Source organism: Pteropus vampyrus, unplaced genomic scaffold (genome assembly GCF_000151845.1).
Source record: "Pteropus vampyrus isolate Shadow unplaced genomic scaffold, Pvam_2.0 Scaffold17, whole genome shotgun sequence".
NCBI lineage: Eukaryota > Metazoa > Chordata > Mammalia > Chiroptera > Pteropodidae > Pteropus > Pteropus vampyrus.
In genome coordinates, this window is record NW_011888798.1 from 3,023,822 (window position 1) to 3,033,268 (window position 9,447).

General features: G+C 33.7%; 1 protein-coding gene across 1 annotated transcript in view; it reads right to left on the bottom strand.

Annotated features, from left to right (window-relative positions):
- The window catches only part of ARHGAP15 (Rho GTPase activating protein 15), a 592,609-nt gene extending 584,025 nt beyond the window's left edge, over positions 1–8,584 (bottom strand). The window contains exons 1-2 of the mRNA XM_011354472.2: positions 8,551–8,584; positions 6,790–6,920 (exon numbers count right to left, since the gene is read on the bottom strand). The gene's annotated coding sequence lies outside the window, so the exon portion shown is untranslated. The remainder of the gene's footprint in view (positions 1–6,789; positions 6,921–8,550) is intronic.
- Between the last annotated feature and the right edge of the window lie 863 nt (positions 8,585–9,447).

Here is a 9,447-nt window from a genome sequence, read left to right on the forward strand (position 1 = left end):
GCTGTTTAGGAAAACGAAAGCAAAGTAATGAGACAGAGAGAGCCTTGCAAATCATAAAAGGTGGTTGAATTAATTTGAAATACAATAGAAAGTCATTTAGAATCATTTAGTAGGAGAGTTGAAAGTTGTATGATTTAAGTATTAAGTAGGTCACTCTGATTACTCCTTGGAGAATGAATCTCATCTGAAGAGTAGAAGTGGGGAAATAAGTCAGGAGAATTCTGCCATAACAATAGTAGAAGTGATGATATGTGATTGAATTTGGGATATTTTGATAAATATTTACCCATTGCTAAATGTCCAGTTCATTTCTGTTTAGAGAACTCTATTAAAAGCTCAAGACATACAAACATTTATAAATATAAAAATAATTAAATAGATTTAAAAAATGGGTTCATGTAAACAATATCAACAATTTGAAAAAATTATACATAAAATATAAAAAAGTTTTTTATGTATTAAATTTCCTTTTTTTGAATTTTTTTCTATCGAAAATTTTTGAAGATTGTGAAACTTAGAGTTTTCTTATGCTCAGAGTGTACTTAATAAATTACAGCACATTTAGTGGTGAAAAAAAAACTATTAGAAGGTTCTGGAAATTGCTACCTCCTCAGCCTTCTTGAGTTCATTCAAACTGTGCATATCGACATTGCTCTATATATTTTCTATGATTTTTCTCTAACTTGACACTAGAAAGTGAGTTGGTAAGTGTGGTTTTGTCTAAAACGGGACTGTTGTCAAAACATCATATATTGTAGTGTATTTTTTTTGGGAAAAGTCATATTAACAAGCAAAAAAAATTAAGAAAAAGTAGAAAGAGCCATTTGTCTGGGAAAAAAAAAAAAAGATATAACGTTAAGGACCAGCGTTGAGAAAAGTAAACAGGGTAATGTGAGGTAGGTCAATATTTTGCAGGCTCTGAATATTACTAATGAATTGGATGTAGTTTAGGGTAGAGAGAGTGAGGGAAAGAACGAATTGAAGGTAATTCTTAGTTTATTGACCTGAAAAGATAGATGAATGGTGGTGCCATTAACTGAGATGAATGAAAATAGCGAAGAAGCAGGTTGGTTTGGGGGCAGGTGGGGAGTAATTAAAAGCTTAGTTTTGAATACAGTCTTTTTTATGTCTCTGTGAGACATTCCAATGAAGATGATAAATAAGCAATTGCATTTATAGTTTTAGTGCTAAGAAAAAAGGTTTGGTCTTGAGATCTAATCAGAATATAGATCATATTTAAACTTATAGCACTAAATAAGATCACCTAGAAAAAAGTTTAGGAAACAAAAGCTGAGACGAGAAAGGTAGAAATCTGAAAATTGAGTGCAAGACATTCCAACATTTAGAGGGTTGGATGATGGGAAAGAAGTAGCAAAGGAGACAAAGAAGGAGCATCCAGTTAGTTTGGAGAAAAACTGGAAGAGCGAAATAAACCAGAAGTCAAATAAGGAAACGGGTTCAAGAGGGAAGGAGTGTTCAATTGCATCAAATGTAGCACAGACAATGGATAATATAAAGACACATAAATGACCATCAGATTTGGCAAAACAAAACCATTGGGACTCTGGCAGCATGTTGTGTACTATTTCTATGGCATCGCATTTATATATATAATTTATATTTATATTCTTGTGTTTGTGAAACGAAAAAGTTTCACTGTCTGTATAGCACATCAATTCTTTGCACCCCTAATAATTTCCAGCATAATACAGTGTACTTATTTGGAACTCAAAATTATTTATGGAACTGAATTGAATTGGGTGGATGCCATTCAAAAGAGAGAAATCAATTTAAAAATCCACAATTGTATTGTGTGTTACTGATGAGGCCATTTTTTTAAATAAGATATTCTGCCTATTACTTGGCATCTTGTAAATACTCCCTCTCATCAGATAAGCTTTCCTACCATGTCAGAGAAGATAGAGACCATGAAGCATGTATTCCCTCAACTTCCTCTCCTCACTTCATCTTATCTATATCCAATTCATCAACATATACACTCATTAAAGTGCTCTTCCTTCTGTTTCAGGTTAATTCATCTGCTTAAGCTAGTGATTACACCCATCTGTCTGAATATCCTTTGAGATCTGGTTGTGTTTCCGAATATTTTTCTTTGTTTTCTTTATTTTTATCCTTTTCTCCTCTCCTTCCTTTCAACATCCATCTCTTTTTAGCTACTGCCTTTTTCAAGCTTTATAAAAAGTGTATTTCGCATAAGTAGCCACAATTCCTTACTTCCTTCACATCTCATTCTAAGGCTTGAGGTTGGCTAATGCTTTTGATTCTTTATTACACAGAGAAAGGATACATTGTCTTATCAAGAAAGACAAATAGGACTTTAATCTTTTAAAAACAAGCTCAACCTCAATCATAATAACAGAAATATCAAATAAAACTATATTGAGATATAATTTTCTACAGAGCGGCAAAATCTGAAAACTTTGGTAACATAATCTGTTGGAAAAGATATGGCGCATTCTTATTAAGTATTGGTGAAAGTTCAAAAAGTTACAACTTACATGTAAAATAGTTTGGCAATAACTACTAAAATTATTTTATTTCTTAGCTTTTAAATAAATAGTATTTATGAGAATTCATTCCTCAGATATATTTTTAAATGTACATAATTACATTAAAAAACAGCAAAAATTAAAAACAACCATGATACTTTTAATAAGAGACTGATGAAATTAAGCATGATACATCCATATAGTGGAATACCGTACAGCTGTAAAAGATAAGAGAATGAGACAGCTTTTTATTTTTGTTATGGAAATATCTCCAAGATATTACTAAACGGAAAAAAAAAAGCAAAGTAGGTATGTATAGTATGTTACCTTTACTATAATTAAGGAGGATATGTACATACACATACATGTGTGTATAGAAAGTGTAAAGGGTTTAAAAAGTAACTATAAAAAGTGTTTGTCTATTTAGTTAAGGTGGGGGTGAGTGAGGTATACAAAAATGGGAATGTGAGGAAGATTTTCTCTAAAAATTTTATGTTGAGGTTTATTTTTATTTTCAACCATCTTGCTGTATCGCTTATTTTCAAACTAAAAACAAATATTTTCTCTAAAATGGTGCTGATTTTTCTGATAGGATATGATTAAGTGATACAACACCAGCAAAATTCTCTAGTTTATTTCCTGGCACATAACAGGAATACAAAAATGTTAAGTGAATTTCTGGACTCTAATAGATTCCTTGTATGTTTTTATTTTATTTGTGCCTTAATTATGAACATAATAATCATACTAGATTGTAAGCTTTTAGAAAACAATTATTGGGGGGGTTCAGACATGGAGTAGCTGGTGAAAAATATTTTTTAATTCAGTTTAATTGAAACCCTTGTTTCATTCAAATTTACCCTAAACTGATTATAGATTTTGGACGATTTAAGTAAGAAATGCTTTTAAATGTGACTATATGTGGCTGTAGTAGAGTTCTGTGGCTTTTCCCTGTAAGAAACCTAGTCATCTTTTTTCTGAGGAAAGCATTTTACCATCTTGTATGTGGAGACCGCTCTTTTCAGCTAAGAATTCATGTGTTGCAGGTGCAGGCAGCTCCTCAATGAGAGAGTAGGCCTGTGACCTAGGCCTGGTCACTCAGGGTGTCTGTGCTTCAGGGTCAATGATCAACTCAGCTATGGTCACATGACCCTGTTCAGTCCAATCAGATTTCAATCAATTGGTGATAACAGTGGAAAGGCATTCTTTTCTAACAGTTTGCTGAAAGGGTCAGATGTAAACCAAAAGCTTTCTTGTCAACTCAGCGTGAACCTCTGCCAGAAACCGCTTATAGCACAGTGAAAAAAGACTTAAAGTACAAAGAAAATAAGACCTAATCCTGATAACTATGTGTGAGCTCCTGGATTCACCCATGCCTCCTTTGCTTTCATTAGATTTTTTAGTTATGCAAATCATTGTTTATCTCTATTGCTTAGGCTAATTTTAACTCACTTTTTATTATTTGCAAACAAAAGAATTTATCTACTCAAAATTGAAGTTTAGAATACTTATAAGTACATTTTAAAGTCTAGCTATATAACATTTATTTTGCAATGCAAAACAATATGCTTCTGGTACCCAAAATGTTAAATTTAAGACAGTAAATGATTTTTTAAAATACATATATAAAGCTATTGATAATGTTAAATATTTTCTAAGTGTATGAGAATACCAAGATTATCTGAAGATATAATGCAATTAATTTTCATCTACTACAAGAAAGATGTCTGTTTCCTCAGAAATATCTTAGAAAAATGGACACATCTCTTTGATAGACCCATCATTCAAGACACTCTCAGAAATTCTGTCTTTAAATACCACAGGCAGAAACAATGGATAACAAAATGCTCTTTCCACCCCAAATACTTCTTCCTAACTCTTTGCCATAGCATCAATCTCCTCACTCAAGACTGAAGTCTTCAACATTTAGCTGTTCCTTTGGATCCCGTCTGCTAATACATCTTATTAAAATTCTACTCAGAGGAGGAGGGGAGATCTGGCTAAGACGCTGAAAGAAACAAAGCTCTGTGGCCTTCTCCTGTGAGCATGAATTATTTTTATCAGATGCTCTACGTGCTGAGAATAAGATACATTTTTAAGAACAATGGGAGTGAGATGGAAGGAGCAAAATGGGTACCAAGGCTGGGGAACTCTAAATTAGGGACATAATACGTCACTTCAGAACAGAACAGAACACTAAAAAAGAAGAGGAGGATTATTAATGAAAAAATTTCTCTTTTCTGAATATTGCTGAATGTTGGCCCTAAGTTGAAAAGCATGATACTCTTTTAATAAATCAGTTTGAAATGACTTTCAAAATGAGATTCTCTGCATTGTGTTCATTTCATCAAAATTTGTTTCTTATTTATTCACATAAAATGTACAAAGGTATAGTAACCTAAAGTAGCTTATTTGTAATTGCTTCTTTTAAGATTTGGTCTGTATATTCAAGAGATAATACATTACTTGCTTTTATAAATAATTTTTAGAATATCCTGGCTTACATGTCTATCAATTCTACTTGTTACTCTTTATAAATCCGTAATGTACATTTAATTAATTCTTAATTTTATACAGACTCCATATAATGTCTATTTTAATTTAACATTTTCTGCAAGAAACAATCATACTAAAGATAATTTGGCTTTCAAACATATTAAATGATTTAAAAAATTATTCTAGACTTTTTTTTAGTGCCAAATACTTATATGGGTATTTATTCTTTCTAATGTGTAAGTACTACATAGGTTTATTTATGTAATGTTCTTTTATAATAAAATGAAATAAAGTAACAACATATCAACCAAAACTATCTGAATTATATATCTTCTATAGAGGCAGAGGTTCAGAACCACAATATTGAAGACTGATTTAAATAATGTTTTCCATTGTGAGAAAATGCAACAAATTAAAAAGCTAATCAGTATATCAAAGCAAATACATATTACCAGTGTCTTCTTACACTCTACCAATAAAAAAAAGTGTATTGAACACCAAGTCCTAATCTCTATTTTTTATGATCATTTTAAGTCAACAAGTATCTTGCTTCAGTATTGGCAATTGAAGAGGTCTTAAAAAGGAGTGCACTAGTATGCCTAATAATTTCCTGCTAAATGACCACATCAAAAAATATTTATGTGTCGTCCAATAAAAGACAATAAAAGAAAAGAAAATTGTTGCCACTTATCAATGCTGTAGCCATTTTTTAATAACACAAAAAAATAGGTGGTGCGGGGGCCATCACTTCTCCCATTCAACAGCACAATAAAAATAATATTAGGGAAGAGTGGATCATATCTGAAGCTTTTATTAAAATTCTTTCAAAAATCTGCAGTCAGATTTATTTTAGGTATTTGTCTCCAAGATTAGCAATACTTTTATATTTTCCGTACATACGTTACAGCACACAAAGACACTCTATAAAAGCAAGAAATCACTATGAAAGAAAAGTTCTTGTCAGTTTATGATTAACAGAATCTTTTCATTTCTAGGGTTATTATTTTGGAAAATCTCAAAGAAAGAAGGTTGTGTAATTACATAAATAACAAAAGTATATCTCTAATTTGCCTCTTTTCCAAGAAGTAACCTTTGGTGAAGTCAGCTGTGACTTCTCTTTTAAATACAGAGTTTTGCTTATAAAATAAAAACTTTCTCTCACTTCACCCTATATCTTAAATAAAATTTAGGAAAAAACATATTCAACTGTCATGATAGAAAGCTTTCTTTTGCATTTTAAACTTTTCTGCTTTTTGATAGCTATTTAATAAACTACATATTTATTAAACTATACCTTTTTAAAGATTTCTAATGCCAACTTTAATACAACACTTTACAATGGATATCCGTATTGCAATTCAGATGTTATTTCTTATTGTTACACAATGCCTTATTTTCTTTCTTTCTCTGGATCTTGAATAGTACATATTTTTATAAAGCGATGAGTTAAAGAAACAAAATCACAAATTTTTCTAGAAGACATTTTTAAAAACACTTTCAAACTAAAACTATATCTTATTATGTCTTTACTATTTTAGTATAAAATCTTAACAAATGATCTTAGTATAATATCTCAGTCAAGGACATTAGAATTTGATGGCTGCAAATATGAAAAGAATATTATTTCCTACACCAAAGGAAATAAACTGATGTTTCAATCACAGGTGAAAACATCACATTTTCGTAGAGATGTTTATATGTACAAGCAAAAGCATAGGATACTCTGTCAAATGTTTTCAAGTCTATAAACTTCATGTTCAATATAAAGTGAAAACTCACTTACCTTTTCTCAGTGATGACTTGTTATTGAAACTGCCGTCAACTTCTGTTAATGACTCTTTCAACAAAAACGGAAAACAGTAAAGTCACATGTCGTAAGAGTAGGCCTGTGTTGGATGCTGCTTAATTTCAGTACTGAAGAAAAAAAAGGAGGAGGTGGAGTGAGTACAAAACTTTTAAATAAAACCACTTCCTGCGTAGATACGGTTAACCACACACATCACAGCATTACTCGATTTGAAGAAATTGCCTTGTATAGTCAACAATATCACTATTTTTCAATGTGATTTTTAATTCTCAAGCACGACACGTTTATATAGGTTTTCATCAATTCTGATTTAATGGGGCAAATGCGTGGTTAAATATTTAGTAGGGGGAGGAGCAGGCTGCTGAGGACTAAGGACACTTCCTCTTTCTCTGCCTTCTAGCAAAGGCTTAAAACCTAAGCCTCTACTATCCTCAGTGGGCTTGGGCGTTGTTCACATGCCATCAGGAAGCTCTGCCTATTGACTTGGAAAGCCAAGAAGCCACCTCCAACTCACAGACATGGTGCTTCTGTCTCATTCATGGATGGACCCACAAAGAGGTGCTCTAGTTAATGAGCTCATGGGGTCTAGGACAGGTTGCATTAGAACTTCAGACAACACAGCCCAGGGCCACACTGCCACCTGGAGGAAAGGAGGATGCTCGTCTAGCACATGCTGTGACCGTTTGCTCTGACTGTGACTCCCACATTGGCGTGTTCTCTCTGGCAGTTTCCTAAGCAGTTCTGAAATCTGCTGAAGAGCTTTTAATCTAGCTGAGTGAATCTTTGTGTGGCCTGACTTAAGAAGAAAAATAAAGTAAAGGATCCAAAGGGTATCATTTTTGGCTTGTTGCTGTGTATCCATCTATGTCAACCTTTAACCAATCTAAGACAGATTTTTTGCGGGGGAGTCTCAACAATTCTAAGATGTGCAAATTTATTGAACCATGGAGTTAAAGAAATAAACTCCTGGATGTCCAGGTTTGGCAGGTTTTGTGAGATTTGCAGGATGTCATGAAAGGAAAACTTCTCTTCAAAATACATGAGAAAGTTAAATCATAATCTCTTGTCATACAAACCAATTAGACTAAAATTTGTGTAATAGTTCTCAGGGTTGCGGAATATTAGGCACACATAAACACAATCTTTAAAAATATATTTGGTCTATAAGACCCAAGGTAAGGATGACATGTCCCTGCAAATTAATCTAATTTCTCTAGACAGCACTCTTTCCAAAATCATATTTCAGATGGACCCTAGAACTTAGAGTCAATCATCTTTCTTGGGTGTATCTTTTTAAGTGGTTAGAGCTCTGAAGGTTTGTACTCAATGTTTCTCTAACACAGAGAAATAATGAAAAGAACAAGATATTGAAAGTAAGGAAATCAGAATACAGGCCTCAATTCTGACATTGCTATTTATTTAACCTTGGTCAAGTCACTTAAGTTCTCTGAGATTCAAGTTATTCATCCACACACTGGAGCATACAAATAAAAAATATCTATCTCCCAGACTGATGTTATTGGTTCCCAAACCTGGGAGCTTCCCCGGAAAGATCTGAAACTGGGCCCCTGTGCACGGAGGGCAAGGAGCCACAGGAGGAAGAGACAGGCCACTCCAGATTTATAGGTGGCAATTTTAATAAACAAAAGAACTTACGTACAAGACTTGTCTTAGACAAGGTCAGTAGATCTTCATACCTGCCAGATAGAATCTTAAAAGTTTATGTAGAGGCCTTACCTGGGCTCGGTCACATATTCTGCCCAGATGTTCTCAACAACATATTGCTCTCTCAAGGCCGCTTCCTTGAAAATGGCTCCCACTGTGGCTATGTTGGGCCGAATATACATTCCAAGGAAAGCAGAGGGGGTGGAGTGAGGAGCCTCCGATTGCTCTGGTCTAGCTCTCTAGTCAACTGGTGGTTATGACCTCTTGATGACTTCCTCCAATATTTTATCTCTAATGACCAGCAATTATAATTTATATGCCCCTCTCTTTTGTAATGTGCCCTGAGGGGTCAGTAAGGGGTTTTTACTAGCATGGAGGTGGCTCATTTGGTGCCTATCTGGCTACACTGAAGGCAGATACAGCAGCAAAAAATAAAGGCATATGCAAGACAAAATATAGTTTAAAATAATAATTTTTAAAATAAGTAACAGTTTTTTTACCAAGAGCCCAATGATTCAAACCTTCGATATATAAAGTTCCCTTGGCTGAAGGTTGGATCACTCAAGGCATTCACTTGTGTTATTACATGGTTTAATAAAGACAGTACATTGGCAGACTCATTAAATATGAATGTATAACATTTTGTTTGGACAAAGGCCCAGGTGCCTCCTTGTGAGTCAGTCATAATGTCCAAAGCCATCTTATTTTGGAGGACAGCTCTTCTCACAAGAGACATTTCAGTGTTCAGGAAAGAAAGACAGGCTTTGCTGGCTATCATTTAAGGCTTGTTAGGTGAATTTAGTAAGGGCTTCTATGTGTGCTATAACATCCCCTGGGCCAATAGCAAGGACAAAGACGGTGGCCAAATGATCTCATCAGTAGGAAAAAAAAAAAAAAGCCCATCTGGTCTGAAAGAGAGAGTGGTTGGCAATTTTTGTTTCCTTGGGGCAGATTCTCCCTGTATCAAGG